Raw genomic sequence first — 17,439 nt, 5'->3', positions numbered from 1 at the left:
GCAAGGTCTATAGATTTTTTTGAACCCTTTAATCTTTATTTTTTTGTTCGGAGTTTTTATAGTTATAAACTGGAAATATGTTCTTAAGTTAAAAGTTTAATAACTTTTTTCTATACCTTTTACTTTTATTTACTTTTTCTTTCAGAGCATTTGTAATTTTAAATGGTTCTCTAAATAGCTTACTCTTTTTTGTTTTAGTTGTAAGCTATTCTATTCAAAATAGTTTTTTTTTTTCCATTTCAATTAAATTTTTTTTTGGAAGGAAGGGGGAGAGATAATCAAATGTTGACGTAATATTTTAGGGGGTCTCGAGAAGTTTGACAACTTGTTGACAAAGGGGGAGGCGGAAATAATATATGCGCTTTCTTAAAATTATTAACTGTTACAAAGCAGATGGAGTGACATTTTATTCGAATTTTAAAAGAAAAAGAATGTGGAATTTTGGTGTGCACGCTGGGTGCACGTTCTAATTTTAAATTTTATTCGAACAAATGACGACCGCAAAAGAAGTTTAACTTGTATGTGTTTCGAAAAAAAACTTAATTTTTGTTTATTTTATTTCAAATTAGAGTTTTAATCAAGCTAATAAAAACTGTATGTTGATTTTTTTTACTTTAAAAAAACATGATTAGTTAAGCATTAAAACTTCGTTGTAAGTTTTAATCAAGTTAATAAGAAATACAAATTAAATATTGGGTTTTAATTTTTTTAGACAAAACTAGATTTTTTTTTTAATTAGATTATATTTTTACTTAATTTTCTTGCCGATAACAATTGCGTTTTATTTACTATGCATTTTTCTTTACATCTTTCAGGTTTTCAAAAGATAATAACGAAAGATGTTAAAGATTTGTCTATGGTTGTTAGTTATTAATCATTGTATGCTCCAACAATTTGGTATGTTAATGTTGTTAAGTTGAAATAAGTTGCTTAAACTGAGAATCTGAAAATGTTAAGGCTAAAGTTATAAGTAGCTTTATATTGAGAAAAATAATCAGAAAAGTTTAAGTTTAAATTATGTTACTTGACTCGTGTTATTGAAATGTTTACACACGCAAAAAATGAACACAAAAAAACGAAAAATTTTTTATTTGAAATCTTAAAGTTATTGAGATTATCTTTCTATATGAAAAATAAATATCGAAAACAAATATATATATATATATATATATATATATATATATATATATATATATATATATATATATATATATATATATATATATATTACATTACATTATCGTTAAACTTATGAAAGAACCCTTTGCATAATTTAGGTTAATTTGCCTAGTTAAAACTTAGCGAACTTATCTCAATTATGTTTTTTAATTTAAAATAAAGTTTTAGCGCTTTTTTTTAAATTCTATAGCTTGCATGTTTTAATGGAAAAATCTCTAAGTAAAAGAGTGACCGATAGTTTGCAAAAACTTTGAATGAATGAAATTCTAATCGCGTTTCTTTCGTTTCATAACTTAAAAAAAAAAATACTCCACCGCCATACTATTGATATTACTTTTAAACAACGACTTTTGACAACTATTAATGAACATTTTTTAGATATAAAATAAATGTTTATATTTCAAAAAAATTTAAATAATTGACACTATTGAAACTGCTGACTGTTTAAATAACGATAATGGTATTTGAAAAGATGTTTTTCAAAAAGGAAAAAAAAAAGGTTATAACAACCCTAAAATATATAACAACCCCTACATATTAATATAATAACCCCAACCTATTAATATATCAACCCCTAACCCTGACTACTTCTTCATACGTCGCAAACAATAAAATAATTTTCTGTAAATTGTCAGGCCATCAATATTTTTTTTGCAGAGATATGGGCTGGTTTCGGTGAAAATCTTAAATAATCGCAATTGGTGTATTTTAAGTTAAGTATATAATCTCAAAGCAACACGTTTATTTTCCAAATAGATCATTTCTAATAGAACCTTTTTTTTATTACTAGTATTGTAAGAGTGTTGAATTCACAAAATGCTAAAATTTCGATTCCGATTCACAATACCGATTCGCAGAACTCCGACCTGAAAATTTAAACATTTTTTTAACTTGTTATTCTGCGTAAGATAAGGTAAACGGTATTTTTGGCCTTAAGTTCGCCATTCTATTGTCAAAACATTTCAGCTAATTTTATTCTTCATTTTTATTTTTTCACATAATTGCTAAAAAATAGGTACCGTAAAATCGTCTAAGTTCGGCCACCATGTAACTTCGATCATTTAAGAAAAAATATAAAAAAAGCATGCAAAACTCAAATTTTACAAACTTTTTTTTCTAAAATAACATTTGTAAATAGTTCGTAAATGAGAATCTATAATAAAAAAATAACGTTTAAATGCAACCTGCTAGTGATAAACAGCGAAGGCTGTATAATATTGTGAAATGTTGATAATTGTTGCAAATGTAAAATTTACCGGTAACTTGACCTGTAAATTTTGACATTTTTATAATGGATACACACCTTGGTATTTTATTTGAATAACAAAATTGTTCATAATTTCAAAATTAACCGACGTTTCTTTGAGTTCTAGAAAATATTACGCTTGTGACATTTTTTTTAGAGATAAAATAACAGATCCACGACAATTATGGATGCGTTGCGAATCCTGTGACGATTGGTTCTGTGGATCTTGCTGTTCTACTATGGTCAACAATAAGTTCAAGAATTGCAAATAAACATACAAAGCTCATTTAAAGCAAAGTAGTGTTTTTTTATTAACTGAAAAGACCTTTTAAATTATTTGAAAAAATTATTTTAAATTTTTTTATACCAGTTGCATAGCAAATGTGATTATGGCCAAAGAAATAAAATAGTTGACTATAAAAATTAAAAATACTACTTATATTCAAAAAGGCCTTTTTTTATGTGCTCCTTCTTGTTTTCTTTTGTGGCCCAAAAGACTTTTTTTTTTGAGCCTGGGGCGATGGCCTCCTTAATTTATTGGGCAAGGTGGCTTGGCGACGCCCCATAAACTAAGGATGTTAATGAAGCCTGGGGCTGCGCCCTTCTTAATTATGATATAAATTCTGTTATTACCAGAATATATATAATAATTTAGTTTTCATTATATATCATAATTTAGTCTTCATTATATATCATAATTTAGTTTTCATTATTTGTCACGTTAAGTTTGTGATACGTTATGAGTATTTATATAGCGACCGAACTAATGAGACGGTATTGAAAGTTCGGTCAAAGTAGATGTTTTCATTTTAAACTAAATATTGAGTACTAGTTTATATTTCTTTTTTTTTTTTTTTTTTTTACAATATCAATTATCAATATAATTTTCTGTATGTTTGAGGAAAAAAAATTGAAATTTTTTTATTTATGCGTGATAAATAAATGTTCCAAGGTTAGCTGACCGAACTTATGCGGTTTTACAATATAAAACTATTATTAAAAATAATCGCGCTTGAAAAAATTTTGGTTTAGTTTTTTTTTTAATATCTTTTACAATTTAAAAATCAATTAAAATTTAAAAATTTATAATTGTCTGACGGGTGATGCGGAAGTTATCGGACAAAATAAAAACGTCAATAACTTATAAATAAAAAAACTAACTACTATTATATTTTTTTTAAATAAAGCATTTATCTTTTAATTAAAATATATTATTTTTTATATGAAAAAACACCACCATCTGCAATTGATCTCAATTTTGTTATGACGCCTTTCATAAGCGACTGTAAAAAGTTTAAATCAATTTCTTGTAATTTTAGTTTAATGCGAAAAATCAAAACTTGCTCTGTTGAAGTTTGCCAATCTCCCTCGTAAACCTTCTGTGCCAAATGTCCCCAAAAATTTTCAATTGGTCGTGCTTGAGGCACATTTGGGAGATTGGATTCTTTATCAACGTAATAGACATAATGGTCCATCCAATTTAGAGAATCTTTAGAATAATGAGAACTTGCTAAATCTGGCCAAAATGAATAGTTAAAGTCTCCATGATACTTGTGAATAAATGGAAGAAGTCGTTTTTCTAAACATTCATTAATATAGATTGATGAATTGATCGCTACAGCCTTGAAAGTGCGAAACACGGTGCTGACCACGGTCAGATATAGCTATCCACATTAATAATTTTTTTGGAAATTTCTCTTTTCCGATAAAACGAACACTTTCTGGGCATGTCTTTTTGTTGTTTGTGTAGTATCCAGAATTTCCAGGCATGTTGTCCCCTGCAAAACAAAAGTATTTTTCGTCATCAATGACTAGAAGCGATTTTGTGTTATAGAGTTGGTTAACTAGTTTCCTGCTTCTTTTCTTTGCCTTTATTTGTTGTTCTATAGTGTATTTTGGATTCTTTTCCTGTTTTCTATATTTAATATTTATTTTTTTTAACTGACGACCAATTGACGATTGATTTACACCGAATTTAATACCTATTTTTCTCTGACTGACCCCTTTTCGATTGTTGACAAGTCTCGTAATTCGGCTTTCTTTTCTCTAGTCCAGGATGTCGGACGACCAGGGTGCTTTCTATCAGAAAACGATTGAACAGTTTGAAGTCTTTTTAGGTTATCATATATCGTATTTCGAGCAAATCCTTCAAAATGATTTACGAAATCCTTTTCAAAATGATTTACGATTATTTTTTTTTTATATTAGGTTTATTTACAAAAAACATTTTTAGTCGCTTTCGAAAAGATTCTCGTTCAGCTGCATTTAACCTCATTTTAAATAACTGTGTTTCAAATAATAAAGTTTGTATTTTATAGAATGTTTATGCCTACGCTTAAAACCACAAAAACTAATTATTATGCTCAAATAAAATACTTAAATAAAACTTGCTAAAAAAACAAATATTATTGGTTAATTCACAGTTATATTAACTATTGCAATATCGTTTGGGCAAGCACATACTCTTCAGAACTAAAGAAAATATACGTAAAACAAAAACAAGCGTGTCGAATAGTATGCAATGCTAACAGATATACCCACGCCAAACCATTATTCAGGGAAATTTGACCTCTAAATATTTATGAGCTGAACCTCCTCCAAAACTTATTATTTATGTTTTAATCGCAAAACAACTTGCTACCAAAATACTTTAAAAATCAATTTTCCACCATTGATCAGAAATACCAAACGAAGTACTCTTTTCAAAACTTTAAAATTATGAAAGCTTTACTTAAAAAAACCGACTTCTCTATTTTATCTCGTGGACCGCGGCTCTGGTCTTTCTGGACAACTTTTGCGTAACTCTTGCGTAGCTGAGCAAAAGTTACGAAAAACTTACGCAAAATATTTTTTGCGTAACTATTTGGTATTCACAACTTTTTCGCAGCATTTGCGTAAAGTTAAGGTTGCGCATGAGTTACGCAAAACTTAGGCAAAAACTTACGCAAAATTTAAGGCAAACATTTTATAACTATTTGTATAAAGGAAGTAGTTAGTATTACTAATTCTTTTTTTATTAAGACACTCAGGGCAATGTGACCAAACAGTGAATGTTTCTTTTTTAGAGTCAGGGTATAAATTTACTACAATTATTTTGTTGTTGTTATTGCTATATTTAAAAATGTAGCAAAACCATATATTGGGGCTATTCAAATAATACTTGACATTCTTATAAAGGGTGGAGGTGTTTGAAAGTGTCACCAAATATCACATGGGAGAGGGGGTGGTTAGCCACAGTGTGACATGACAAAATTTTTAGAATATAAATTCTAATCACAGCGGAATAGTAAACCTTTAGCATAAAAGTGCAAACTCAAAGATATATTTGTTTAAAAATAATGTCACATCACAAATAAGGCGGGGAGATATTGTTTAAAATGTTACATATACAAAGAAGAGAGTCTAGCAAAAAAGTGTTTCGTATTATTTGAATAGCCCCATATAGCATATACGTGCAATTACTTTTAAAAGTAATAGCATATATAGCATAAACAATCTTTCAATCTATTTTGTATATCTGTTAGCAAAATAATAAAAATAATTAATAATTGGATTAAAAATGAAACAAATAAGAGTCGGTTGGTTTTTTAAATGAGATATCGATTATTAACAAAATGCTACACATCTATTATTTTAAATATAAACATTACAAGCACTCATTAAGAAGTAATTCGGGCATATTTATTCAAATCCAAATTGGTAATATAAACTGTATTATCCTGGGCTTATATAAGATAATAATTCGGCTTCCTGAATGAGGCCATCAGTGAATGCCCATTGGTTTTATTTAACACTAACTCTAAACCTGCCGCAAACCTTATTTGTAAATATACAGAAAACTAGCATTTAAAAGAACCATTTTTTCTGTTTTTAATATAAAAAGAAAAAGAAAAACAACATGAGATTAATATTTTGAGGCATTATTTTGGCGCCCATACCAGTCCTATAGTACCAAAAAAGGTCTGGGTTCACACCTGATCAGATCATGCTACTTGTATTTCATTGCTTCAGGATGTTAAAACAAAATGCTTTAGTTTAGCAAAAATTTCACGTTCATAAAATAATGGAAGTGCTAAACTAAAGTGTTTTTTTTTTAATTCTTGTTTTCATTCTTTCTTCTCATACCCTAGGGTATAAGAAAAAATCATGATAATTATTAAATTTTCTTTTCAGTGGTCTTGTTTTATCATATTATTGACTTAAATCGAAATCACTTTTATTTACAATAGGGAATGACGGTTTCATTAAATAAAGAAATTGCTTCAATAAATTCAAGAAATACATTTGATTGCATTCTAGTATATTTGAAACCATTTATAAACAAACTTTCTATTGTCAGAAATATAAGAAATATTTTGATAACATAAGCAAAAGTTCAACAACTTTTCCATAACATATTATGAAAAATACATTGTATTTTTCATAATATGTTATGGAAAATGTTTCAATCGTATTATTTAATAAAAGTTGAGTTTGAATTAAAACCCACTTGTTTTTTGTAAGTTTTTTTTCAGTGATATTTCAGATTGAGAATTTATGGTATCATATTTGCACGAATAAAAACATGATTTTTATATTTGATGGATAGCGTAAAGTTAATTCTGTGAATCAGGTACGTGCAGTATAAAAAAGATTGACTCTTTGACTGAGCAAGTATTGATTAAATCACAACAACAAGTATTGTAGTAGGTTTTTAAGACACCAAATACAGTACAATCTAATAGCTACAACCAGTGTGAACAATATGCTGTCATCTCAAGAGTTGTAATACTATTATCCACAGCAACAGTTAATAGTTCTACTGAATTGTGAAAAGCGCTATTACTCCATTTGGACTAACTGGTGGATCAAGGAACTTTTTATGTGCTCTTTGCAATAACAAAATACAACAATGAGATTTTATATAGAAATACAAAAAAAAAGATCTACCAAAACAGTTTAAACTATTACAGAATATGTTTGTTATTTGCAAATAACAATATTATTTACCAAGAAATTAGGCTTTAAAAAACAATGCTCTTTTTTTTAATAATTTAAATTATCCATAAATATTATTATCTCCTGATAATTGAAATAACTAAAAACAGAGCATTATTATTCAAAATAATCTTAATATTGTTAATACCTTTGAATAACTGAAATTATCAAAAAAACATAGCGTCATTATTCAAAGTAAGTTTAATATTTAGGTTATAATTCTTTTTTACTTCAATAGCCTGATTACTCAGAGATAACTTTAGCATTATTATACTTTTAAGTAGTCTTGTTCACATTTATAAATTTAAAAAAATAGATATCTGAAAAACTAATGAACTGATTACATATTTTTGTGAATATTGTATCTATGTTAGCACAAATATTTTTTTTACCTTAAATATAAGGTTAAAAAAATATACACACAATCTATATAATGGATGGTTCACTATCTCATAGCCTAGATATGAGAGAGTGTGAGAGAGAGTCTCTCTCTAACACAGAGAGAGTGAGAAAGACGTATGTATGAAAGATGTATAGCATAGATTTGTACCATAAGTTAATATAGTATGGAATCATCATATAGTTTTGATGTATGACAATAACTAGTTATTATGTTAACTTAACTTATTTAATAAGTTATTACTACAAAACTATATGATATACTCGTACTATGGTCGCTCTCCTTGTTTTAGCTAGGCTATGAGAGAGTGAACCATCCATTATATAGGTTGTGTGTATATTTTTTAACCTTAAATTTAAGGTGAAAACAAGTTTTATAAAATAAGTTTATGTAGTACATCTAAACTTTTGGTAAATATACTGCTATTGTTGTTGTTGCTAAAAAGAAAAACTATAATTGTATTATTTAAATAAATAACTTAACGCATAGCAGTATAAAATTAAGATAAAATTATATTTTATTTACAATAACAAACAAAATCTGAAATGTTTCATAATAATAAAAACGCCATTTTTAAATATTATTAGATGATTTAAAGTTAAACTTAAGTCAGAAAATAGCAGACGTAACTTTTCTTGCGTAAAGTTTGCTGAGCACTTTTTAGGAAAATGTTGTGAATACCGTTTTTTAGACTTTTTGCGTAAGTAATAACTTACGTAAAAACTTTAGAATTTCGTAAGTTTTTGTTTACGCAAGATTTGTGAATACCACTTAGCGTAACTTTGAACTTAAGCAAAACTTACGCAAACTTTACGCGAATTTTGGACTTACGAAAGTGTTGTGAATCCGCACCCTGGAATTCGAACCTTAAAGAGGAAATAAAAACACAAAGTCATTAAACCTCTTTAAAGCGGCAGTCAAACAGCATCTGTTTAACTTAAGTGACGTCAACATACTCTCCTATTTGTAAAGATCAAATTAATAACTAACTAAAAACAATTTATCGCTTTAGGATGACTACAAACGATGATTATATCACAACACAAATAGTTTTTTTTTTCTATACTCATCTATTAGATCGTTACGTACAAGGCTTTGTTTTTTTTTAATTTTTAGTGGTTGCTTTATTTCTACTTACGAACTTTTAATGTCACGTTAATCTCAAGTGAAACTTATTGCAAAGTTGCAATCGAAAGGAGCTTGATGATAAGACGGCTTCTACTTGCTCCTGTCATTATTTTAACTTTTACGGTATTTATAAATGTAGACATAAAAATATACTTATATAAATGTATTAAGATTAATTGCATGTAATATATATATAGTGACTAAATAAATTACAAAAAAAAAATCTTTTATATTTTTTGTGATAAAAAAATAAACCAGCTCAAATGAACAGAAATTGTTCTGTACCATCTATAACATCTATATAATTATTAATAGTTGATAAGACGGCATTCTTCTATTTGCTCCTGTTTTTAACTTTTACGTTATTTATAAATGTATGCATATAAATATACTTATATAAATGTTTTAAAATTAATTGTATGTAAAAAATATAGTGACTAAGTAAATTGAATAAATTACAAAAAAAAAATATTTCGTATTTTTCTGATAAAATAATGAACCAGCTCAAATGAGCAGAAATTGTTTAGTACCAAATGTATTGTATTGGAAAAACATTTATAATTATTTTCATTTAAGAAACTTCTATAAATTAATTTCATCTATAGTTATTATAAAATAGTTATATATATAATTAATATAATATAAAAGAAAAAACATCTATAATTAATTTTATTAAAAAAAAAGTAACAAGTTAAAGGCGCCCACATCAACACCACACCACGCCAACACCAGCGGTACCAAAACACATCTAAGTTTGTCCGTGCAATCTCGTAATAATTACTCAATAACTAAAAAAACTATTTTTAAACCAAACAAAATAATAATAATTGAAATAATGAGGGTTTAAATATTTGAAATCAAAAACTGAAAAAAAATTCCGAATGAGAAAAAGATTTGGTCATCAAAACTAGACATGAAGTTGCATAAATTAAAAAAAATTATTATATTCATGCATAAATTAAAGCATATCTCAAACTATACTTTTAAATATGCTTTAGTTAAAATAAAATAAAAATATTTATTTTTATTTAAAAGTAATAGCATTAGTAATTGCAATAATATTTTTGTATATCATTATATTATATGTATATCATCACCCCGGAATACAAGTGTTGTATTGAAAATTTATTAAAATTACATATAAGTATGTAATTAGTTAATTTATGTAAATTTTAAGTTATTAAAAAAATTATTAACGTTATACACAAATTTTTTCATTAACATTATTTAAGCTTACATAAATTAGATGTTTACATATTCAAATAGTTTATTAAATTTTCGATACTACACTTGTATTCCGAAAGATAAGTAAAAGACGCCGCTACCGTACCAGCTGTATAAAAAAACACATCTGAGTTCGTCCGCGCAATCTCGCAATTATTATTAAATTAATAAAAAATGAAATCCCAAAAGCCAAATTTTTCAATTAAGGGCTAAATGGTTTACGGAATCAAATAAAAAATATTTGTATAAAAGATTAAAAAAAACATGTTTTCGTTTAAACGACAAAGTTTCATTTCTCAATTTCATTACATATCCTAATATTGACAAATTCAACTTGATTTTTTTTAAACTTATTTTTATTTAAAAGTATTTTTTAAAATAGTTTTATAAAAACTTGCGAAATTTGTTTATTTTTTTCAGTGGTTCTCATGTTGGGTGATAATGCCCCTTGTGCGCCCTTAAACACAATCAAATAAAAATGTATTTAAACCCCCTAGTTTGCAGTCGGCGGCGATTAAAGAAGAGATTATGACTTAAATACTTCATTTTCTAATTATTATATATTTTTAAATTTGTATAACAACATTTTATATTTGTCAAGTAATATGATTTTCATTTTATTCTATTCAAATTTGATATAAATACATTTATTTATGTGAGGCCATATAAGTTTGAGTATCACTGATTTATTTTCTTCTTTTATCTCTCCATCTAGCTAGCAATTTTTTATTTTTTCAATAATACTATTATCTAGTTAACAGGGCTATTATGACGATATTAATTGTGGTACTAAAAAATGTCTATTAGCTTTGTAAATAAGTTAAGGACCTTAACATGCACTTGTATCATGTTTTACATTCAAATCATTTCATAGCAAAACAGACTCATTATTAGAGAATATTTACAAATTAAGGAATTGTTACTACTGATGCTGGTCACAACACAACCATAACAAAACGCAACCATGAAAACCCCACCATTAAGTATGAATGATTAGGCGCATCATTTATAAATACAAATTTAATTTAGGCATACAAAAGAAATCCATTTTTCTAATTTTTTAAATTGCATTGATCTAAAGTGCATTGATCTTGATTGGGAAAAAAAAGTGTTTTTTCTTAATTTTTTTTAGTTTTTTACATTAAATATTTGCATTACATTAAACTTTTTAATATATTTTTTAATGCTTAAATAGATTAAAACAAAACAAGAAAAAATAAATTGAAACCTTGCAATTGTTTAACTGGTATGGTTCAATAAATTAGCTTTAAAACGTTTTTTTAAAACTATATTATTATGGAATAATTATTTATTATGTTTTATAATAGAAGGTAATTTTTAGGAGAGGTTGAATGAGTTTTATGGATCTGGGTTGTTATTAAAGTTCAGTTGTTGAATAAACAGTGTTAAAAATGTGTTTTGGATTAAGCTATGTTATAGATCATTTATTGTACTGTATTATTTTCATTTAACTTTAGATGATCGTACTTTTCTTGTTAACATTATTGTTCCTGATACCTGAGATGCTACTAATGATCCAAATAATAGTTTTTATCAACCATATCTTGTTTATATGGAGGCAGCTGTCTTTGCAATTAATCAAGTCAACTCGAAAACAGATTTTTTGTACGGATACAAAATGGCTCTGAATAAGGTTTTGGGTCATGATGTTGCAGATGCGCATCCTCAAGATATTACAACAATTCTTACATTTGACACATTGGTCACTTATTTGTTTGATGTTCCCATAATCATCGGTCCAACGAAAACTTATACAGTTCCTTTGTGGAAATGGCAGACAGTACGGAAACAGTTATGGTGAGCTACGGTGCAACAACTGTTAGTTTAGAATATGAATCAACAAATATATTTAAAACAGTGCCATCAGATCGGTTCAGAATGCAAGGTTTATTAGACCTATTGACTTCTTTGGGGTGGAATTATTTTAATTTAACAACCCCAGAAGCTATGTATATAAACAATGACACAGAGGTTTTCAAGAATTGGGCAAGCGATTTAAATCTATGCATTAGGGAAATTAAAATGTTTCTAGAAGATTTTGATACTATGGTGTATAGAAAATATCTTCTAAAAAGTTATGATGATGTAGATGGAATTGCACCTGAAAACGAATACAGAAAGTTTCTTCGAAACTCCTATGAAGATGGAATAAAAGGAATTATTGCTTTTACAAATCCGGAAGATTCTCTGTTTTTGTTGAAGGAATTTAGAGCACTAATTATTGAAAAAAATTTAATGTCCAATCCATTTAAAATAATTTAGTTTTATGGAGCAATTGATTTTTTATATTTTTCACCTCCTATGTCTGATCACATGCATATTTTACATGTAGAATCAATTTCAATTGAGTTAACACACGCAGAACATACGGAGTTTAAAAATGTCTGATCACATGCATATTTTACATGTAGAATCAATTTCAATTGAGTTAACACACGCAGAACATACGGAGTTTAAAAATTTTATGGAGTCTCGTTATCTAATCCCGAGTCGGAATCAATCATGGTATTCTGAAGAAAATGCTGTTAAGTATTACGGCATTGTAAGTAATACGTATTATAAAATAGCCAAAAAATATAACTTCATGCAAAAACATTGTCGTATTACTAGATGTTCTGATGTTCCATACAATGTGGAATGGTTTACAACACGACGACCATACACAGAAAAAGTTCTTGTAAATTACATGATTCACGCTATTTATGCCAGCGCTATGGCTATCCGTACTTTAATAGAAAAAAAATGTGATACATCACACCTTACTTACTTCAAATGTGAATATTCTACCGTAAATGTGAGTAATGTAAGGAAAGAATTGTTTAATATTCTTCGTTTAATGTCATATCCAGACAACACTATTTCATCAACTGTGTTTTGGGATAACTATACTAAACCTGAAATAATTAGCTATGACTTTGTATACCACAACCCTACTAAGAGAGCATTCAAGTCTACTAAAGTTGGTGTTTGGTCAATAAATCGCACTAATTCTTATTTCAAGAATGACAAAGTTCTTGGACAATGTAAAAGAAATTTTTTATTTGACCATAGCAAAACATGGGTGGGTTTTAATTTTACTCCGATTTGTAGCAAACCTTGTGATATAGGTTACATAAAGGAACATGCTAATGACAATCTCAAAATCTGCTGCTGGAGTTGTATAAAATGTCCTTTTAATAGCATTGTTATTAACAATACATGTGTTATATGCCAGCTAGGCTTAGAAAAAGCAGAACTAGAAATAATGACTTGTTCAAGGTTACCAAAAAAAATAATCAGCTTTTTTACATTTCCGTATCATCTAAGTGTGTTAGCTTTATTAACAATATTTGTGTATCCTATGAATATATTTTGTCTGGTCATTGTTTTTCGCTATTTTGATTCAAAAATTTTCAGGAAAGGTCGAAGAGCACTGTGGATTGTTTATCTCATTGGCATTTTTTTCCAAATAACAGCTGCAATTTTATATTTGAATTCAGCAACTTACGTTCTTTGTATTCTCAGAAGCTTTTTTTCTCAAGCTGGCTCAAATATATGTTTTTTGACCATTCTTTTAAAATTATGTGTTCGTTTCCAGATGTAACGATGAAAGCAGTAAAACAATTTGCATTTGCAAGGGAACCTCTTGAAAATACATCACAAATCAGCAGATCTCCTAAATCGAATCAAACTAACTGTTTATATCGCATAATATCCAATAAAACATTGCAAGTAATTATTTTGCTACTATTATCTGTTGTTCCTTTCACTTGTATTCACACGAATATTGGTTATTTCACTGTAGTTGAGGTTGGAGTAGACAATTATACATACTCGACTGACGTCTGTGGATTCTCGACCCGGAGTTTCTACTTTCACATTGTTAACGCAGTGTGCTTTTTTTTTATTATTTTGTCAATGGGACTACAGATTCGAAATAAACAATTTTTAGACATGAAGTATAATGAAGGCTGGAGTTTTGTATTAACAACGTCGGTATCATTTTTTATAACTATCGTATTTTCTGTGGCTTTCGCTGTAGCTAAATTCAATTATTTTCACAAAGATATAGTTTCCTCATTTTTTTATTTACTTAGTAGTTACACATTTCTTGGCTTCATATTTGTCCCGAAGTTATGTTATTTTTACAAATACCGGGACCAGATTAGAAAAGATAATTCAAATAGAATGAAAGAAAAAGCAGAACTTATGGAACTAAGGAGTATTTGACATTTATAATAAAAAACAATTAAAAAAAATTATTGCTTCGTTAGAGTGTTGATTAGTCGTTCTTTTTTTATTTATATATATATATTTGCGATCTCTGAAATGGCCGTATTATATATATTTTTAAAGAAATATCACTTTTCAAGGTCATGAATTGATAAAAAGTGATTGAATAATGGTATTTTTGAAATGATTATTTCTTTATTACATTGTTTTTATTATCATTGGATTAATGATTGCTCCCACGGGGAAAGTTGGCGAAAGTAAATGGCGTTGCTAACAAAACATTTTTTATTTTTAAAAGAAGTTACTTAAAAACTGAGATTTATAAACTTTAAAATAAAACTAAATATCTAAATATTATTGCAAGGTTTTTAAGGTTTTATTTGAATTCTTCAGTTGAAATTTTTGATTTTTGTGTTATTTAGCTAATACATTTTTATTTTTTTATTTTTTTTAATATAAATAAAGTAAAATTATTGTTCCATTAGAATTTTTCTTGAGATTTTGATTCTGTTACTTACTTAAACTATAAAAATTCTAATTCGACTCAATTTTTTCTTTATATTTTGTTATTTTGTCAAGATTTTTTCTGTTTTTTAGTTTAAAAAAAAATCTTCAGAGATTTCGATCTTTCTTGATTTTTATTATTTTGTTAGAATTTTTTTCTGTTTTTTAGTAATAAAAAAACTGTTTTTAGTAAACCTGTTTTTTATTTTATGAAATATTAAAATTTTTATAATTTAATAAAATTTAAATCAAATTAAAAAACTTTTAGATGAATTGTAGATTCATTAGTTTATATACATAAGTAGATTATCATTCGAGATCTATATGTATCTACCAGCTGATTTGAGGCTGATAGATACGGAAAGGTAGCATTCGGCTATCTATCAGCCTCAAATCTGATTGATTATTATCTTCTAACGAAAATATATTATGGAAAACAAGCACATACTTTTTGAAATAAATGTACTTCGCATTTGTTTTTAACATCGAGTTGGTTATTAGTGACTGTAACTTATGATTGGATTGTGGTTGGTACTCATTTGTATAAATTCATTCTAAAGTACATTCAAAATCACATGCAAACTTTTGCGCCACTGCATTGGCCACAGCGTGCAATAAAACAGAGGGGGTGGGGGGGGGGGGGGGCAAAGTAAAATCATTATCTTGTATTCAAACACTAGTAAATGTTGCGAGCTCACTCCTGCGCTTATCCCGTGCAGCAGAATTTGTTAGCTATTGTTGATCTGAGTTACGTTTTAACTCTCTGCATTGAAAAAGAGCGTTTTTTTAGTGTGGCCGATGTAGCTCCACTTTTCAACACGATTTGATCCAAATATTCTGGATTATTGGATAATTTTCTTTTTCCGTATTCAGAACTATCTTGCCGATATCTCGGAAATCAATTGGCATCGAATTTTTTTTAAATAGTCTGTATGAGGTAAATCGCACTTTTATTTTTTTTTTTTTTTTTTTGGATTGATCCCGAGACCTGAACTAACACCACTCGTCAGAGGCGTGTCCTTGCAACAGATCTCACCGCCTGCACTTTTATTTGGTTCCGATTGATCTTATTATAATGCCTTTTGTTATTACAATTCTATTAAAAAACAGGTTAACAATTAATTTGATTGAGTTTATTACTTTCTTAACCACCGCAAAAAATAAATAGGTCATCATTTCTCATACTTTTTATTGTATCAATCACTAAATATGCAGATTTTCTTCCACTGGTTGCCGACATCTTTGGTAATTGAAGGGATCTTAACAAGTTATCAGTCATGGCGTAAAGCTTATAAGAGAGATTAATGCCCAAAAATAAAAAATGTTCCAAGGATTCTTGTTTTTGTCACTTTGTTGCAAAAGTTGATACAATTATCGATGACTCTCTTAGTACATTCTACAAGAATGGTCCATCTAGTTGTGCAAAGTTTCTACACCTTTTTTAATGGTGCAGAGCCTAAGTCTATTTCGATGTTCCATTAATGTTTCCAAACAAATGTTCTCGTTTTAGTGAAAACTTTAAAAGTACGCATATTGCTCCATCAACACATGGAAAATCCTTAAAGCAGTTTTGGCATGAACCATCTCGACCTCTCATTTTTGTTTTGGGAAAAACATAGTATTTGGACGGATGAAAAAATTGGTTTTCGGTGTAGATAGTTTCTTCTTGTTAAACTTCATTTATAAAGGATGAATTTTCAGGTTGTTCACTAATAGTTGCTTCACTAGTCGCATTTGTATGAGGAGGCTTTTTAGGGAGTTTACAAACTGTTGCTTCACTAGAGGCAAATGGTACTTATGGTTTCAGTTTGAAAAAATATGCAATTGTCTTACTCGTGTTGTTCGGATTTTTGAATAGTGAGAAAGTATTTGACAAAAACTTATTTTATTTAGATCATTATTTTTCTGTTTATATTTTATTTATTTATCAAGAATTAGTGGTAAGTATGCTGAATATGGAATATCGTACAGGTAAATTGCGCGAAAAAAAAAAATTTTCAGTACTGTCTTCGTTATCATCAGACTTTCTAAATAAATTTTTTGCAACGGTTCTTTTTTTTGATAAACATTTAGGTAAAATCATAATTGGTCTTTTACCATCTACGATGCACTTTGATTTACCACATACTGATTTCATAACAATTCGACACATGGGACATTGTTTTAGCTTTGCAGCTTTGCAAATGCTATTGTTCGAAATGCATCTTTCCTTGCATCAATAGAACAACTCAGTTTCTTCACTCTCTTTTGTTCTCTGTCTTCTTTCTCTTGCACTTTTTTTTCTTTTGAGTTGTTAATAGATTCTACGAGTTTTAGCACATCATGACCTTCCATGGAGCCAAGGTATCCTTGTAGTTGCTTTGTGCATACCATTACTTTGAGTTGACTTTATTATTTGGATTGTCAAAAGACCTTGTATTTCATTAAGATTGATGCTTTATTCATGTAAGTCTGTAATCATGGTCTGCAATGACAAATATTTTTCTTTCCAGTTTTAAGCATTCTCTTTCCAATACATTAAGCTATCTTTTCGTTTCATAGATATATG

General features: G+C 28.0%; 1 non-coding gene across 1 annotated transcript; it reads left to right on the top strand.

Annotated features, from left to right (window-relative positions):
* The first annotated feature begins 229 nt into the window (after positions 1-229).
* LOC105843782 (metabotropic glutamate receptor 8) lies at positions 230-12,551 on the top strand. Its single transcript, XR_010636565.1, has 3 exons — positions 230-594; positions 816-897; positions 11,633-12,551. It is a non-coding gene; the product is annotated as a metabotropic glutamate receptor 8 (transcript).
* The last annotated feature ends 4,888 nt before the right edge of the window (positions 12,552-17,439 follow it).

The sequence above is a fragment of the Hydra vulgaris genome, chromosome 02 (genome assembly GCF_038396675.1).
Source record: "Hydra vulgaris chromosome 02, alternate assembly HydraT2T_AEP".
Taxonomy (NCBI): domain Eukaryota; kingdom Metazoa; phylum Cnidaria; class Hydrozoa; order Anthoathecata; family Hydridae; genus Hydra; species Hydra vulgaris.
The sequence above is the reverse complement of the archived record's forward strand: the minus strand, read 5'-3'. Positions and strand labels throughout refer to the sequence as shown.